This window comes from Lontra canadensis, unplaced genomic scaffold, assembly GCF_010015895.1.
Source record: "Lontra canadensis isolate GAN:19392208 unplaced genomic scaffold, GSC_riverotter_1.0 scaffold10, whole genome shotgun sequence".
Lineage (NCBI taxonomy): Eukaryota > Metazoa > Chordata > Mammalia > Carnivora > Mustelidae > Lontra > Lontra canadensis.
Genome location: NW_022631004.1, coordinates 4,053,013 through 4,070,238, shown reverse-complemented (window position 1 = coordinate 4,070,238; position 17,226 = coordinate 4,053,013). Strand labels below are relative to the sequence as shown.

At 45.2% G+C, this 17,226-nt stretch overlaps 1 protein-coding gene across 8 annotated transcripts in view; it reads left to right on the top strand.

Moving 5' to 3' along the window:
* TRIM2 (tripartite motif containing 2) overlaps positions 1 to 17,226 on the top strand; it is a 159,868-nt gene that overhangs the window by 86,189 nt on the left and 56,453 nt on the right. For 2 of the 8 annotated variants that reach the window (XM_032855495.1, XM_032855494.1), the window contains exon 1: positions 14,552 to 14,807. The exons of the other annotated variants lie outside the window; for them this stretch is intronic. The gene's annotated coding sequence lies outside the window, so the exon portion shown is untranslated. Of the gene's footprint in view, positions 1 to 14,551; positions 14,808 to 17,226 lie in introns of those variants that run through there. 8 annotated transcript variants of the gene reach the window in all.

Here is a 17,226-nt window from a genome sequence, read left to right as displayed (position 1 = left end):
CAGGGAAGTCCAGCCAGAGCCCAAGCAGTAGGTTCATTGGCATGAGGATGGGGAGAGACTCTTAGCGGATGCGTGTTGGTCAGGAGATGAGACTTGGTCCTTGGCAAGGCAGGCCTTAACCAGAAATCAGTTCCTCAGTTCTTCAGTTCTGTTCTTCTGAGGGCATGTGGGTGAGATTCTCCATCTCATACCCTCCAGTTCCATTTTATTTTAATTTTTAAAGATTTTATTTATTTATTTGACAGAGATCACAAGCAGGCAGAGAGGTAGGCAGAGAGAGAGGGGGAAACAGACTCCCTTCTGAGCAGAGACCCAGATGCAGGGCTCGATCCCAGGACCCTGAGATCATGACCTGAGCTGAAGGCAGAGGCTTTAAGCCACTGAGCCACCCAGGTGCCCCCTCCGGTTCCATTTTAGGTTGAAATCTTCTCTCACACCATTTTCCTAGTAGAGTTCGTCTACACGTATAGCTCACAGGTAACCTTTCACTGAGGTTCAGTCATAACAAGTAGTGTGGAAGGTGTGTCACCCAAGGACCTGGCCAGCGAGAGTGTGTTCTCCAGAGGAGCGTTGATCGCACAGCCCGGGGTTGTGTCCAGGCAGGTTTGACACTCATTCTTCAGCACGCATTCTCGGAAGGCACATGCACAGGAACTGCATTAGCCCTGGGCTGTGACCCTGTCCTGTGGAGTTTGCAGGTTGGTGGGGAAGCAGCTCTAACCGAGCAAGCCAACAGATCCGTCATTACAAGCTGTGATAATTGTCATGAAGTATTCAAATACGGTGGAGTGCTAAGTAACAAAGGGGGGCACTTAGGATGGGAGGGGCAGGGAAGGCCTCAGAGAGGAGGCAGGCTTTGGGCAGCGAGCTGAGGGCACAGGGGCAGCCTCGCAGCAGGACTTCCAGGCTGGGGTTGGGGGAGGAGGTGGCGTGGAGCAAAAGGCACCCCTGAAAGCTGGTGCCTTTCTCATGAAGACTCAGTGATTTTGCCGTTTACCAACAAGAGGCAGCCTCCCTTTCTGGGTGTAAGATCTCAGGATTTTGCACTTAAGGTAATAGGTCGACCTATTCTTGAAAAGCCAGAAATAGTGGAGAGAGAATGATGGGGGAAAGAGCAGGATCCAGAGGCCACAGGAAGTCTGGATAAAGGTCCCAGAATGCTGTTGGAAAAGCCCATCAGAACAAATAGAAGACCAGAAATAAAACCTTGTTTTTATCACAAATAAGTTTCTGGGCAAGTCTAAATTAACGCTGGGTTCTTCCACTTCCATTTCTGGGGACAAACAAACATGTGTTAATAGCTTTTTAAAAATAGAATGGAAATTCTTCCGAGGCCCAGCAGGGAACAGGAAAGAGAAAGGCCCGAAGGCACTGGCCATCTGATGCCAACAAGGCAGGTCTTTGAGTAACTCCTTGTGCTTTCCTTACTGTACCCTACTCTCAAATTGGACTAGACTGAGGGGTTTCACACACAGTCTGTACAACTGGTTAATGACTTCTGGTCCTCTGTGTTTATTTTGGGGTTGGATTTGTATTGTCAAGGTCATTCTGAAGATCTGCAGTTTCTCAACTAGGCAAAGTTGGTAAATAGTCTGGGTCTATTATGTCTTCTACCTTTTTTTTTTTTTTCTTTTTATTCCCTGGAGTATGCCTTCTCTGTGACTCCCCCTCTAACAGGATGTCGTGGTTTATTTTTTCCCTGCCCTTTGCCATGTGGACGGCCGGAGTCTTAACCTTTGAGTCCTCTCAGGCTTTGTGATGGGTTCCTGTTTCTCTGCTATCTTGGGAACTCCTGCCATTTGACTGTGGTGCTTGCGTGTCCATCCCCTTGAAACCATTAACTCTTAAAGCAGACCAGCTGGGCTGTGAGGGCTCTTTGTTATTCAATTCAGTTTTCTATTTTCATCTAGCGGGACCTGTGCTTGTGTTTCTAATCGTTTCTGTTGAACCATCCTACAGAACTAATGTAGTAGGGCGCCTGGGTGGCTCAGTGGGTTAAAGCCTCTGCCTTCAGCTCAGGCCATGATCCCAGGGTCCTGGGATCAAGCCCCGCATCGGGTTCTCTGCTCAGTAGGCAGCCTGCTTCCCTTCCTCTCTCTCTGCCTGCCTCTCTGCCTACTTGTGATCTCTGTCTGTCAAATAAATAAATAAAATCTTAAAAAAAAAAAAGAAAAAAAGAACTAATGTAGTCATGGTGAACCTCACACAGCCTGCAAAGATCGCCAGGTCCCCAGGCCTGCCTGTGAGAAGAGGCACGCACTCAGAGTCAGGCCTGAGTCTATGTCAGCCTTTGCCACCTGCTAGTTGTATGGCACTGGGGGGAGTCACGTCATCTCCCCAGACTTGCTTCTTTGTTTACAAGATGGTGATCAGACAGGATAGGACCACAGAGGTCCAGGTGTTCTGAAGAGATTTATGGTGCGGGGTGGAGGTGGGGAAGATGGCAAAATGAGAGGTGAGCGTGTTGGTAGGGCCCAATTGGTAGGCCCCCTGGTAGGCCCCAGGCCCAGGCCCAATTCTCTGGAATTCTTGGAATGAGACTGTATCATCTCTTTGGTTCTTTGCAACTTTAAATACCTCAGATTGTATGAAAGGATGACAGTCCTGTGCCTTGCTGCTTCCAGTCGCTGCTCAAGAGGCTGTGCCTGAGCAAGAAGGGAGGTTACTTCGGAGCCAGTCAGGGAAGCTGGGGTAGTGAACGGAGTCTCCCATGGGATTAGAAAATGATGGAGTTTGTGCTCTTGAATCCGGTTGTTGGTCTGAGACTAAAGAACCATATGACAGCTGGTGGCTCATATTCCTTTGGAGAGTACAAATGTCATGCCATGTGGTTGGGTCAAGATGAAAGACAGTACCAGGTTCTTCGAATTTAAGCTTGTGTTTCTTGATGGGTAGGGAAGGAACATTGGGTGCTGTTGCGTATATCCTGGCCAAGGTCCCTTGACAGATCGCAGCTCCTCACTTTTTCCTTTCTCAAAAAGTCCTGCTTTCTTTCCACATCAGATAGCACTTAAAACAAAGAGGCGATTCTGTAGGGAGCCGACAGATGATCTCTATGACTCGAGCTATATATACACCTGTGTCTGGGCTGTGTTCTTTCCAGAAGGAGAATTCCCACCAAGTTAGAGGGCATTATAAGGACATCTGATTTTGTGGACTGCTCAACATTCCAATGAGGTTGGATTAGCAGGTTCATTATCTGGCAATGAAAGCAAGACATGGATAGTTTTTTTAAAGAGGTACAAGAGTAGAATTGATTCTTGGAGTAGTTTTATAAGATAGCCGTTGCACTTCCTTTAAGTCAAGGGAAGTAAGTTTAATTATTCATTGCACTGTGTCTGGAATATGGCCTTTTTATAGCATTAGAGAAAGGATTTCTAGCCTGTGAGGAATTTGATATGAACTAGAGAGTAAAAATCTTCCTGATTTGCCATGGGAAGTAAAGCAAAATGTCCCTATTTCCGTTCATAGATAGTTAGAATGTAGGAGTAGAGACGAGGAGAGAAGGAATTAGGAATTATATGGCATTATTTGTTATGGAAGTGACTGTCTTCCAACCCAGTCACTTGCTTTCTGATTTCCACAGCAGTGGGACTTGGCCTCTTTGCTGGTAGTTTCTTCCTGCCCTCCTAAAATTTCCCCGGTCTTTGCCCACTATACCTTGTGTCTTCTCTCATCCTCCAAGTATAAAACTTAGGGGATCTTCCATGATGTTTTTTACACCTGAATTTCTCGGTGCACAGCACTGAGAAGTGAGGTAGACAGTCCTTACACCTGTGGGGAAGAGCTCGCCTCCATCCACGGAACATAAGGGGGTGGTGCATCTGAGGAAATGATCATCTTTTCCATTTCCTGTGCACAAATAAATCACAGATATTTTGGTATTGGTTACTTAATTGTCTTTGTTTATGCACAAATAAATTACAGTTATTATTTTTCTTTTATGAGATTTTTGCTGGCCTTGTGTTAGTTTGTAAGCTTGTCAAAGTTTGTCAGGCTGTGTCAGACTCTGGATTAGGGTATTATGGACCCATTCCCTTGAAGCAAAATCCATAAAAAGCAGTGCCAGCCACTTCATTAGATTTGATCAGGGTGGGCAGACTATGCCTTGTGTCTCAAATCTGCCCAAATGACTTTTTTTTTTTATTTTTTTTTTAATTTTTAAAGATTTTTTTTTTTTTTTCATTTATTTGACAGAGATCACAAGTAGGCAGAGAGGCAGGCAGAGAGAGAGGAAGGGAAGCAGGCTCCTGCCTACAGAGCAGAGAGCCTGATGTGGGGCTTGATCCCATCATGACCTGAGTTAAAGGCAGAGGCTTTAACCCACTGAGCCACCCAGCGCCCCTTGTCTTTTTTTTCTATAGCCTCTTAGTTAAGAACACTTTCTATGTCTGAATTTTACTTATCTATCTATCTATTTTTAAGTAGGCTGTAGGTCCAGCATGGGTGGAGCCCAGTACGGGGTTAGAACACATGAACCTGAGATCAAGACCTGAGCTGAAATCAGGAGTCAGATGCTTAACCGATTGAGCCACCCAGGTGCCCCAGTTTCTACATTTTTAAATGTTTGGTGAAAAAGTGAAAGGGAAATGATATTCTATTACATGTGAAATTTATAAAAAATTTATATGTTTCTGTGAATGCAGTTTTATTGGAACACAGCTACATTCCTTTCTATACTGTTTACGGCTGCCTTCACACAACGGCATTGTTGAACGTTTGTCACAGAGGCTGTTTGGCCCACAAAACCTGAAACGGAAATGGGGGCCATATACGGAGAAAGTTTGCTGGCCAATGGGTTTGAGTAATTAGAACAACAGTAGTTGACTTTTTTGAGCAAGGCACTGTGCTAAGAAGCTTCGAGGCATTGTCCTATGTAATCCTCAGAGTGACCTTAGGATGTGTACTCTCACTGTCATTTTACAGATGAGGACAAGGAGAGTCAAGAGGTTGTGTCGTTTTCCCCAAATCACACTGCTGGTCAGTGTCAGAGCTGGGATTTTTTTTTACCCACATTTGTCTGATTCCAGAGTCCAGATATCCCCACCACAGAAAACCATCCCATTGGGGAGCAACACCCATGAGACAGGTCTGAGGTGGTGGCCGCAGATGAAAATTGTTTATTTAAGATCAAACTTATTTTTTGTCAATTTATTATTTGAGATTTATGTCTATGTCTCTCTCACGAGTGTGCATACGTTCATTAATGATAGTAACCTAATGCCAGTGCAGTGCCCAGCTCATAGTAGACACTAAATTAAAAGCTTGCTGAGCAGAGTAAGTGGGCAGGGAGTAGAGAGAGGGCAGGAGAAATGGAAAAGAAGAGAAAGGGGGAAAATATTATCAAGGAAGAGTTGGGGTGCCCCCATCATTGGCCCCCCCCCGTCCATGGATTCCTACACTTGGCTCACCACATACCAGGGCCCACAGGTGTCAGTAGGATACCCTGGGCCTGGTAGGCCCAACTTGACCCATGTGCATACCTCCCCTGCCCTCTGCCCCAGCCTACCTCTACTATTCTGCTCCTGCTCCCCTAGCCTCCAGTGGTCCCATAGCTACCTGGCATCTAGCCTAGACACACTGCCAAGCCTCCGGATAGAGAGCTAGGCAAGTTAGTATCTGTATTAGAACATGTCCATTCAGAGGAGGACAAGAAAGCAAGGCCTCCCATTCTCATGTCCAGAGACGATGACTGTCATCAGAGGGGAAAACTTTGACTCCAGAAAGGTACCATAAGGAATCGATTCTTGTCCTATCTTTCCAAGGAGGCTGCCCACTCTAAAGGCAAGAAGCTGGCTGCTGAGGGAGGGCTCACTTCCATGGGCAGAGGCAGGGCGCAAAGTAGCAGAGCTTGTTTCTCGTAAGAACAAGAGGCAGAGGCGCCTCGGTGGCTCAGCTGGTTGGGTGGTTGCCTTTGGCTCAGGTCACGATTCTGGGGTCTTGGGATCAAGCCCTGCTTCGGGCTTTCTGCTCAGCGGAGAGCCTGCTTCTTTCTCCACTCTGCCTGCCACTCTGCTTACTTGTGCTCTCTTTCTTTCTCTCTGTCAAATAAATAAATGAAATCTTTGGGGGAAAAAAAAAAAGAACAAGCAGCAGGTCCTGGGGCTGGCCTGGGATTTGGAGTTAGGGTAAGGACTCACCAAGAGCAACAAAGTAGCACTCCAGCCTCTCACTCAACTGTGTCAAGCCAGCACTAAGTGGGTAAGAAGGCCAAGGGAGGCTGTGTCCAGTCGAGGGTGATAACATAGTGTATAGATATATTTTTTCTGGTTTTGCATGACTGCCCACTCTCACTGATTGATTTATTTTATTGGGCAGAAGAAAAGAATTAATGGGGAGTAGTGTATTAACTAGCCTATTCATTCATCTAAAAATTAATTAATTAATTAATTAATTAATGCTTATTGAACCCCTACATGAGCCAGGTTCTCATACAAAAATACAAAAAATACAAAAGTAAATCATTAAGCATTTCTAAAAGAACTCAGAAATCTCGTAGTGGCAATACTAGGGCTGCTACTATAGTGAGATGTGTATTGACTGCTTACTATATATCAGGTACTATGGTAGGTCCTCTCCATAGATGAAACCATTTATTTCTCACAATGACACTGCGAAGTAGGTTATTGTTCCCACTATATGGATGAGGAAATTGAGGCCCAGTGAGGTTAATTTACTTATTCAAAGTCATAAGTGGCAGAGCCAGGATTCAAACCCACCTGGTCACTGGGGCCCATAGTCTACACCACACCACACAGCTTCGGATTACAGCACCTGAGACTGCTGTGTGTTAAGCACAGTGCTAAGACCCTTGGATACTATACCATTTAACCATCAGGACAACCTCATGAGATCATATTTTACAAACGATCTTACAGAGGCAATGAGCAACCTACAGCTAGAGCAGATACAGATGTGTCTCCAGAGTCTGTGCCTGAATTACAGTATGACCGTAGTTTGATTCTAATCCTAGTCTCGCCTGATTCCACCATGTATGGGGGAGGCAACCTTTGGCCGGTGATGTCAAGTTCCTCTATCCTCATATTACCTTTCTTCGCCGAGGTGCCCAGACTCCTACTTTAGTATCCGGGTTAAAGCACTGAGCTCTAGAAGTCCTCTTAAATGTTGGCATGCAAGCGTGTTGACAAGAGAAAGTTCCATGTGAACTCTAACATGAAGGTCATGTTAGCGCAGGAGGGCTGGAAGGCAGGAGAGCTGCAGTCCCAGGAAATGGGAAAGGGCCACAGCTGGGGCACCCACATGCACGGGGTGGCCAGGCCAGGGCGATCCCCCAGCTCACAGCTTTTATTGCTGTCACCCCCGGGTTGACTCCCTCCCCTCCCCGGGCTTTCCTATTGCCAGCACTTGAACCAGTTACAGAGTGGTCCTCTTCCCCGGTGAGAAATAAGGTTACAAAAGAAAACCTGCAGGGCGCCTGGGTGGCTCAGTCCTTGGGTGTCTGCCTTTGGCTCAGGTCATGATCCCAGGGTCCTGGGGATGGAGTCCCTATCGGGCTCCCCGCTGGACAGGAAGCCTGCCTCTCCCTCTCCCGCTTCCCGGGCTTGTGTTCCCTCTCTCGCTATCCCTCTCTGTGTCAAATAAATAAATAAAATCTTTAAAAAAAAAAAAAAGCGGGGGGGAAGGGAGGAAACCTACAGAGAAAGGGGGAAAAGAGAGATTCATAATACAGGCAGAGCTTTGGACGCCAGAGTGGGAAAGGCCAGAAGCAGTTCTTCGGCGGTGGCGGGGTTCGGCTCCCTGGGGGAGGAGCCTGTTACCCTGGAAACCACCGCAGGCGGCGCCCCGCCCTGCGTTGAATGCTCTCGGGGCGCTGCGGGGCCTGGGAAGCCCAGCTGGCCGGGTGAGACTGTCCCGTGTCTGTGGCAATTACCTTGGAATAGGGTGCTACCTATCCAGTCGACACCATCCAGTCGACAGATATGAACATTTCCCAGATTCCCTCTGCACTACCTGCTGGTTTGCATATAGTCCGTTTTATGGGGGTAGAGAAGAAACCATGTGGGGAAAGGGGAGGCAGCGCCTAGCGAGGCATGCGTAGCGGCGCGCCCACGTCCACCAGCGGGCTCCCCGCGTGCGGTCCTCGGGGCTCGGTCCCGCCCGGCTCAGGTCTGGGCCTGGCCTCAGCCAGTGAGGGACATCTGCGGTCTAGAATCCCCGACTCTAGCTCAATCCCAACCTGCTAGTCTGAGCCCCTGCACTGATTAATTAAACACGGTAAACCACCCAAGCCCGCAGGAACTTGGCACCGCCTTGAATTTAATTGTCAGAATGAAAAGTGTGATCATGAAAGTCCGCTGAAGGGAAAAACAGCACTTGATACTGATATACCCATCAGTGTGGACATTAATGTAATGTCCAGTGGAGACTGGGAGGTTATCTTCCAGACAAACTCAGGGCAGATAGAGTCAACTTTGAATTATCCGGGCCAGACAATGGCAGAAAAAGAGTACTTTGTTTGCTTGCTTTTGCTTTTTATTTTTGCTATTGTCAGAGCAAGACAAAGAATAAGAAGGGGGAGTGTGGCTCTGGGTAGTCTGATATATCCATGGATGGCAGAGCCTTGCGTTTTTCGTCAGGCTGCTCTGTAAGGGACATCTTCAGGCTGAGAAGGGGCTTGGGAAGATCAACGGGAAGGAACTCATGCTGGGTTGACCAGCAGGCAGCTGTGTTTGTGGGTTCCAGCTGCCAATCAGACTCAAAGGCGCAGTTTTAATATAATTTTTATGGTTAGGAAACATTGGCCTCAAATACAGACCAGGACACATGGCATGTTTATCCCACTGGAGACGAAGCAGCTTCCTTTGCCCCCTTACCCACTTAGGGTATGTACCAGGGATGAGAGCCAATGTATATGGGGGTCATACCCCCTTCCCCCACCAGTCTTTTATATCATTCGAGTTATGTAGCCACTTCACAGTCTTACTGGCGCACCCCACAAAGGAAGCAAACGTAACATTCCCCATTTATCTTAACTCTACTGCTCTCAAAGGAACACTGCTGTGGGAAAACCAGATTATTCTCGGGCAGGCCTGCATCAGCCCAGGCCTCATGTTAACCTTTCACCCATGGTAGGTGTTGGGAGTTGAATTACGTCCCTCAGAAAGGTAGGCTGAAGTTCCGAACACTGTCCCTGTAAATGTGACCTTAACTTTGAAATAAAGTCTTTGCAGATGCAACCAAGTTACGATGAGGTCATACTTCATGTGAGTGGGTCCTAATCCCGTAAGACAGGGGTCCTTTAAGAAGAAAAGAGAGAGACAAGGGAGGGAAGCACCATGTGAAGACACAGAGACACACAAGGAGAAGGCAGACATGTAACAACAGTGGTAGAGACTGGAGTGATGTCCCTACAAGCCAAGGAGTGCCTGGGACTACCAGAAGCTGGAAGAGACAAGGAAGGATCCCCCGCTAGAGTCTTTGGAGGGAGCTTGACCCTGCCGAACTCCAGTTCACATTTACACACTACTGCTATTCCACCGTGGCCCGGTCATGTAACCTTTCTTTCTTTTCATTTTTCTTTTTTTCTGAGAGTGGGTCAGCACTGTCTCGGCTGGGAGGGGCACAGGGAGAGAGAGAATCTTAAGCAGGCTCCACAACCAGCATGGAGCCCCATCTTACCACCCTGAGACCATGACCTGAGCCAAAATCAAGAGTAGGTCGCTTAACCAATGGAGTCAATCAGGTGCCCCATGTAACCTTTCTGAATCTCAGTTTCCCCTATAGTAATGATGATGCCTCCTCTGTTTCTAGAATAGCTTTGCAGATCAAAGAGGAAAGGTATTATGAAGGCGAATTCGGAATTATAAACTATCAATCAGGGACTTCTGGGTGGCTTAGTCAGTTGAGCACCGAACTTTTGATTTCAGCTCAGGTCATGATCTCCTGGTCCTGGGATCAGATCCTGCATCAGGCTCCACGCCTAGCAGGTATCTGCTTAGGGATTCTCTCTCTGTCTTTCTCTCCCTCTGCCCCTCCCCCTGCTCACACTCTTTGTCTCTCTCTAAAATAAATAAATAAATATTTATTTAAATAAATTATAAACCACCAGTCAGATATGAAGAACTGCTTATCCTTAATGCTCCAACTATTTTCCAGTTTGGAGATGAATTTTACCTTTGTAACATATTATGTCACTCATTTGTTTCTAGGACTTTTATCGTTCTGTATCTATTTACTGGGCACGTACTGTGTGATGGGCACTACACTAGGGGCTGGGGAGTTAGAGGTAAAATATGAAGCCATCAGTAGTTTTTAGCAGAGAATGCTATGGAGCACGTAAGACTGTCAATTGCTGGCCATTGTCATCCCAATCTAGACTGGGGGTGGGAGAATTTGGAATTGGAGAAGGAGTCAGGGAATTTTTTCTTAAAGTGAATGGTGTCTTTGCTGAGTTCTGAAGAATTCAGTGGCATTAAACAGAGAAAGGAGTCAGGAAAAGATAAGAGCATTCCCAGTACTAGCGTTTCTTTTTTAAGATTTTATTTATTTATTTGACAGAGAGAGACGCAGCGAGAGAGGGAACCCAAGCAGGGGGAGTGGGAGAGGGAGAAACAGGCCTCCAACCCAGTAGGGAGTCCAACTCGGGACTCGATCCGAGGACCCTGGGATCATGACCCGAGCCAAAGGCAGATGCCCAATGACTGAGCCATCTAGGCGCCCCAAGAGATTAGCGTTTCTTAAAGGGAGGGCTATTGGTAATTGGAGGGCACAAATGTACTTGTATGAGGCTCTCCCATGTATTGGAAGATGTTTGGCATCCCTGCCCCAGTTACGAAATGTTGGGAGTACCAGCCCACTCCCTGAGCCCACAATCAATATGACAATGGAAAATGCCCCTTCACATTTCCAAATGCGTACCCTACCACCTCATGAAGGGGAGGTATCATTTTTTGGTTGAGAGCCACTACTAAAGAAAGCGTGGTGGCATGCATGTCTTGGAGCTGGAGTATGACTGGGGAGGGCAGAGTCCAGATCCTAAATGACCTTGTATGCCATCCTAAGAAGTTTACTTTCTAGAAAAAAGTTCCTTGATCAGGGGTAGGTAGGCTGTATATAAAGGGCTTTGGGTGGAACTTGGCCCATAATACATGGTCAGTACATTTTGGATCTCTGTCTCCCAGAATCTTGCCAAGCCCAATTTAGTTGACACATGTTCTGTTCGTTTCATATTCACTCTCTGTGTACTTCCTGAGTGTACATCACGGTCAAAGTGGCTGATGACAGTTAACTCACTAATATCTGTTCAATGGGAGGGAAACAGTGGGAGGGGCGAGACAGCTCCAAGAAGTCAGGGAGGTGTGTGGCAGCTTCTATCCCAAGGATCTGGGATGCTTCTCTGCCCTTGCAGCCTTCCAGTCTAGCTGTGTGAGGCCTCAGTTAAGCAAGCTCCATCTCAGAAAGAACCTTAGAGCTGTGGTATCCCAACAACCACGACCACCAACATCCACCTGTTGCAGGGAGTGCCAAGGAGAAGATGCTGTGGTCTGCTGACACAGCCTGTGGTAACCCAAGGCCCAATTTATAAATAGTTACAGTCCTTTGCCAAGACATGCACTAAAAACGAGGCTGCATCTTCCTATAGTAAACAATGTTATATTTGTTAGGTTGCAGACTGAGCCTTCCAAACCCATTTACCCATACAGTAGTGAAGCCATAGTGCTGAAGGTATTTGGAACCCAACTGTCCTAGATAACGCTGTTTCCGAGAAAGAGATATTCCCAGTTCCGGGTAAAAGATCAGAAACACATTTGACCACCATTTATTCTACCTTCACCTAAGGCTCTAGCCACACTGAACTATTGCTGTCAAGCCATCTCTTGCCTCCAAGTGTTTGCATGTCTGTGCTCTATGCCTGAAATGTACCCCACACCTCCCTGCCCCAGGGTGTCCCTCCTGTGGGCTTCCAGAGCCTCCACTTCTTCCTGTCAAAGCGCTCACCACTCCGTGTAGCAATTGCCTGCTTGCTGATCAGCCTTCCGCACCAGATATCCACCTTCTTGAGGGCTGAGATGCTCAATGACTGCTCAGCGCCTGGCACACACTGGACGTTTAATAAATATTCATTGGAATGAATGACCACATGAGTAAGTGAACCTTTTGTGAATACAAGCCCAGCCACAGATCAAGGATCTCTTCCGCTTTCCCGCCATCTTCTCAGAAGAGAGACGCTCTCCAGGTGTGTGCCCCAGAGTTTGGGTTGAGTGGAAAGAGAGGAGGAGAGAGGCCAAGAGGATGTTCTGGGGGAGAGGTCAGCATTCAATGAGTTTGGCTTCAGAAAGGGCCAGCGGCAGCACAAGTGGAAAGAAGAGGGACATTCCCATCATGCAGGTCAGGCTCCTTTGTGCTGGACTGTCTTAGGACAAGGATGGTAAAATGGAGCAGGGGTAGCCTGCTTGGAGTTTTAGGAGTCAGTGCTACTTAAATTGTAAACGTTTACAACAGAACATATGTCCACCCGACACCTGTACAGGAATGTTTATAGCAGCATTATGCACAATAACCAAAAAGCGGAAACAACCCAAGTGACCATCAGCTGATAGATGGATAAACAAAACAGGCTAAATCTGTACAATGGAATATTTTTCAACCATAAAAAGGAACGAAATCCTGATAGCTACAATATGGATGAACATTGAAAACATTATGCTAAGTGAAAAAGGCCAGACACCCAAGACCACTATAGGATTCTAAATTCATGTCCAGAATCTATAGAGGGGACTTAGAGACAGAGAGATTCATGGTTGCTTAAGACTGTGGGGCGGTGGGAAGGTAGAGGTGATAGCTAAAGGGCATAGAGTTCCTTTGAGATGTTAAAAATGTTCTAAAACTGGCTGTGGTGATGGTTGCCTGCGCCTGTGAATATACTAAAAGCTATTGACTTGTACAATTTAAATGGTTAATTGTATGTATGTGAATTATATCCCAGTAAAGTTATCAAAAAAAAAAACAAAACTTCCTTTTTTTAAGATTTATTTATTTGAGAGAGAGCTCACGCATCAGTGAGGGGAAGGGCAGAGGGAAAGAATCTCAAGCCGACTCCCCACTCAGAGGGGAGCCCTGATATGGGGCTCGAACCCACAACCCTGAGATCATGACCTGAGCAGAAATCAAGAGTCACTCTTAACTGATTGAGCCACCCAGGCGTCCCACAGAACATAACTTAAAACAGGGTGTTAACCCGGGCTTTTGAGAACTGGGTACCATCTGAAATAGCATGGCAAAATTGGCATGTCCTGGGTCTGTCGATTTCACTGGATTCTCTATGACCTGCTCCCCGGAGGGAAACTGTAACTGCTCTGCAGAGCTGACTGCCCCATCACAGGGCTCAATGTAGTGCCTGACTGCATGGAAAGAATGTGATGAATATTAATGTAATCAAGTATGAGAATTAACAATTTTATTATTATTACTTTTTAAAGATTTTATTTACTTGAGAGAGAGAGCACAAACAGGGGGAGGGCCAGAGGGAGAGGAAGAAGCAGACTCTCTGCTGAGCAGGGAGCCCTACACCAGGCGCGATCCTAGAACCCTGGGATCATGACCTGAGCCAAAGGCAGCTGTTTAATAAACTGAGCCACCTAGGTGCCCCAGTGATTTTATTATTAGATAAAATGTTGAGTGTCCACTTTTAAGCTAGTAACTAAACAACGTATAGAATACAATATGGTTCCCTGCCTCCATTGCTCTAGAAAAGGAAACTATTGTTAAGTTCCATTCTGATATGTAAGCTTTTTAAATTCTAAAGTATTATTTGTAATATGAGGATCTAATTGTTTTTACATGGCTACTTTATCATTTTTATTTTAGTAAAACCTTTTAAAAAATAAGTTCAGTCACCTGCTAGGAAAGCAAGTTATGTATGTATGTAAGGTTTGTCAAGTTTCTGAACGCTTAACTAAAAACCTTCCCATCAACAGCAAAACAACTGGTTCTGTTTACCCCCTGAAGCAAATGAATGTACCGCATGATTTTGTCAAATAATTAGAACCACAAAAAGCAGAAGAATGTCATTTGCATTATTCCATGTTGGGGAACTGTATTTTATAGACCCATTTCTGGGTACATACCAAGAGGGGAAAAGATAGTAGATGCTTGTTGAACTGGGCTGTTTTGCATTTCTATCCATTTCCATTTGTGTTTCAAGCTACTTAAAGCCGGAGGAAACATGACGCGTTTCTCCTAACCCAGGGAAGTAAGTGTGTGTTCGCACACACTCGCAAAACACACCTCTAAACTGGAACTGAGGTTCTGATTTACCTGGTTTTCCTTCTAGAATGCGTTCTCGCTGCATCCCCCTTTTTGCTCATCGGCACCCCCTCTTTGATTTGCAACTCGGGTGCCTGTCCTTGCTGCGTGGCGCCGGCAAACGTGCGGGGGTGCCTCTCCCGGGGTTAGTCGTGCAGCCCCACGCTCGGCGATGGCTCTGGGCGGCCCGGCGCGAGAGCGTGGAAACAGCTGACTGCTGACTCAGAGGGGAAAGCAAGCCACCCGCGAATCTCACTGCAGCTCGCTGCTGCATCCCTATCCCACAATCCCTTGCTTGGTTTGCTGCAGTCTTTTCAACAGACGCTGAGTGAGAAAAAGATGTCCTGTAAGATAAAGATTGATTGGTTTCAAGACCGAAAGGGGTCTCCCACTTGTTAATGACCCAGAAACATTCCTGCCGACTTCCCTGAGCCTTCTCTCTTTTCCTCCATTTTTCTTCTCCTCTGTTCTGTTCATCAGCTGGCACATCACTCCATAGAGCAGAAGATATGCCGGGCTTCTGATGATGGCTGCACTGCGTGGTAGGGAATTTTAACCAGTCTCTTTGCATGGTGCTTCCAAACTTGGGAGGTTAGCAGAATGTGCATTGTTCTTGTGGATGGCCGCGGAGCTGCCGCGACAGGCTTTGGGAGGATTTAATTCTTTGCCTCGTTGATTAGTCTGTCTGCAGAAATGGGTAGGTCCTAAATGTTCCGATTGCTGACTATATTGCCAGCTGGGTAACTGATTTCTCCTGCTCTCTCTATCCTGTCCCCCCCCCCCCTTTTCTTTTTCTTTCTTTCCCTTCTTTCTTTCTTTCTTTTTTTTTTTTCTCTGCCCTTCTCTCTCGGCGATGCTGCATGCTCTGTAACTATCAGACAGAGGGAGACCACTCTTTGCTTAAACAAAGGCACCAAATTGAGAACAGGGAGAAAGTCGTGCAAGATTTTCTTCTCGAGTTCCTAGTGTGATCTGATTAGATTTTTATTTTTACTTGTCTTCCATTTTAATGTGTATTCAGCTTATTTTAAATAGAAGATTCCCCCCAACCCATAGCATTTCTCCGTTGGGTGGGAAGATGGGGATGAAATATTTTAGTTACAGGATTCCTTCCTCCATACCCCAGGGTGGAGGAAAATGTGTGATTCGACCCTTCCCCCACCCGGTCCTCTGTCGGAGAACCCTGGGGTTGAGGGCTTCGGTTCCCAGTTACCATTGGAAACCCATTCATTCATAATGCATGACTCTGACCCTCTGAATTCTGAAGGCCATTGATGTTCAGCAAATATGCAGAAGAGGATTTGTTTTTTGTTTTTTTGTTTTTTTTTGTTTTTTTTGACATTTTTTTCCTGCTGCTAAAGTAGACTCAAATCTGGGTGGAGTTCAATGGTAGCTTTACACAGGAGGAAAAAAAAAAAAAAAATCCTCGGATTGAACCTTAGGTTTGCTTCCTGAAACACTGGATATGATTTTTCTGACAGCTTTCTCTACCAGTGTGCCCCACCCTGTCATTATTCCTTATTTTGGGAGGGTAGGAAAGCAAGTAGAAAGCCTATTTATTTTAAGCTAAATACTGAATGTTAATAAGCGGATTTCTGAACCAAAAGGTAAAATGATGTTTCTGTCTTAAGATAGATTCAATGTCACTGCTTTAAGGAGCAGACCTAGATTCAGAATGAAGCATTTTAAAAATTATTAGTTTGTTTTTTTGGCTTCAATCGGATTACTGTGGTTTTATTCCTTGTGAATAAATTGTTAACGGTTTTGTTATTTATTTATTTTTAGATTAGAATACGTAAGGAGAGGCATTGTTTGTCCAGATTCTTAAAATGATTTCTTAAGTACTAGGATTCAGTTCTGCTTAGTGTGAACCTATTTTCTGGTGCCTTTCATTATTTTCGGGCACATGCTTCAGCAGTATAGGTCCTAACCCGCTGTAATGTTCAATAATGCACGCCCCTCCCGAGCAAGCACACAATGAGAAGTTTCATGTGTGCTGTGAAAGCAGCTTTTTGTTACAGAGACGTGAGTAGTGGCCTTTCCTAAACCTCTAAGTATTTCTTTCCAGTTTTCTCCTAGAAAGACCAAAGTGATTTGCATTGGAAAGGTTAAAATAAGACTGAATCTACAAACGTTCTCTGATAGAATGTGCCTATTTCAAGAAGTAGGAATGCACGATATACGTTCCACATATTTTAAAAATGGAGAGTAAAATCATACATATTTTTCACCATAGTTAATATTATAATCCTGAGAGGACTTATTTTTTTTAATTTATATGATAAAAGCTTCGTGGATTTTGTTGCTTGTGAAATAAGTAAAAATATTCATTCTTTGTCTTACTAAGAATTGAAAATGTTCTTCATTTGGATATTAGAGACATTAATTTCTCCAGACTTATGACCTTCTTCTATCTTTAAGTCAAAAAAATTGCTATCTATGTAGCAATTTTAAAAAATTTAACCTAGGTTTAATCTTTAAGACTCCCTTGTGCTTCTCTTCCTTATCTCTCGATTAAAACTAAGATTTTAACAAAATATTTTCATGTATTTTTGAAGAGAAATACTTTCAAACTTTAAAAAATTTGCTGCCAAATTATTTACTCTCATAGTTCTTTTGTTTAAAAAATGTGACTGAATTACTTCTAATTGTGGCATAATTATAATTTGCACACACCTGTGATCGCTTTTTTTTTTTTTAAATGTCTGATGCCATCTGTGCCCTTTATTACTTATGTAAGGGTTTTAGTGTCAGAACAGAATTTGTTCTGTAATGGGGTTGGCTATTGGAGTTCTCTGAATATTATTATTGTGAGGATTATCTGAAATGATCAGATCAGGTTTCTTCCTCGAATGTGGAGGTTTAGATTAAATCAGAGACTGAGGTAAAAATGAGCCCAGTGTAATTATTCAAAGTGCACTGTGGAGGATAGCTTTATTACTGCTATCTGCGTGCTAGTCC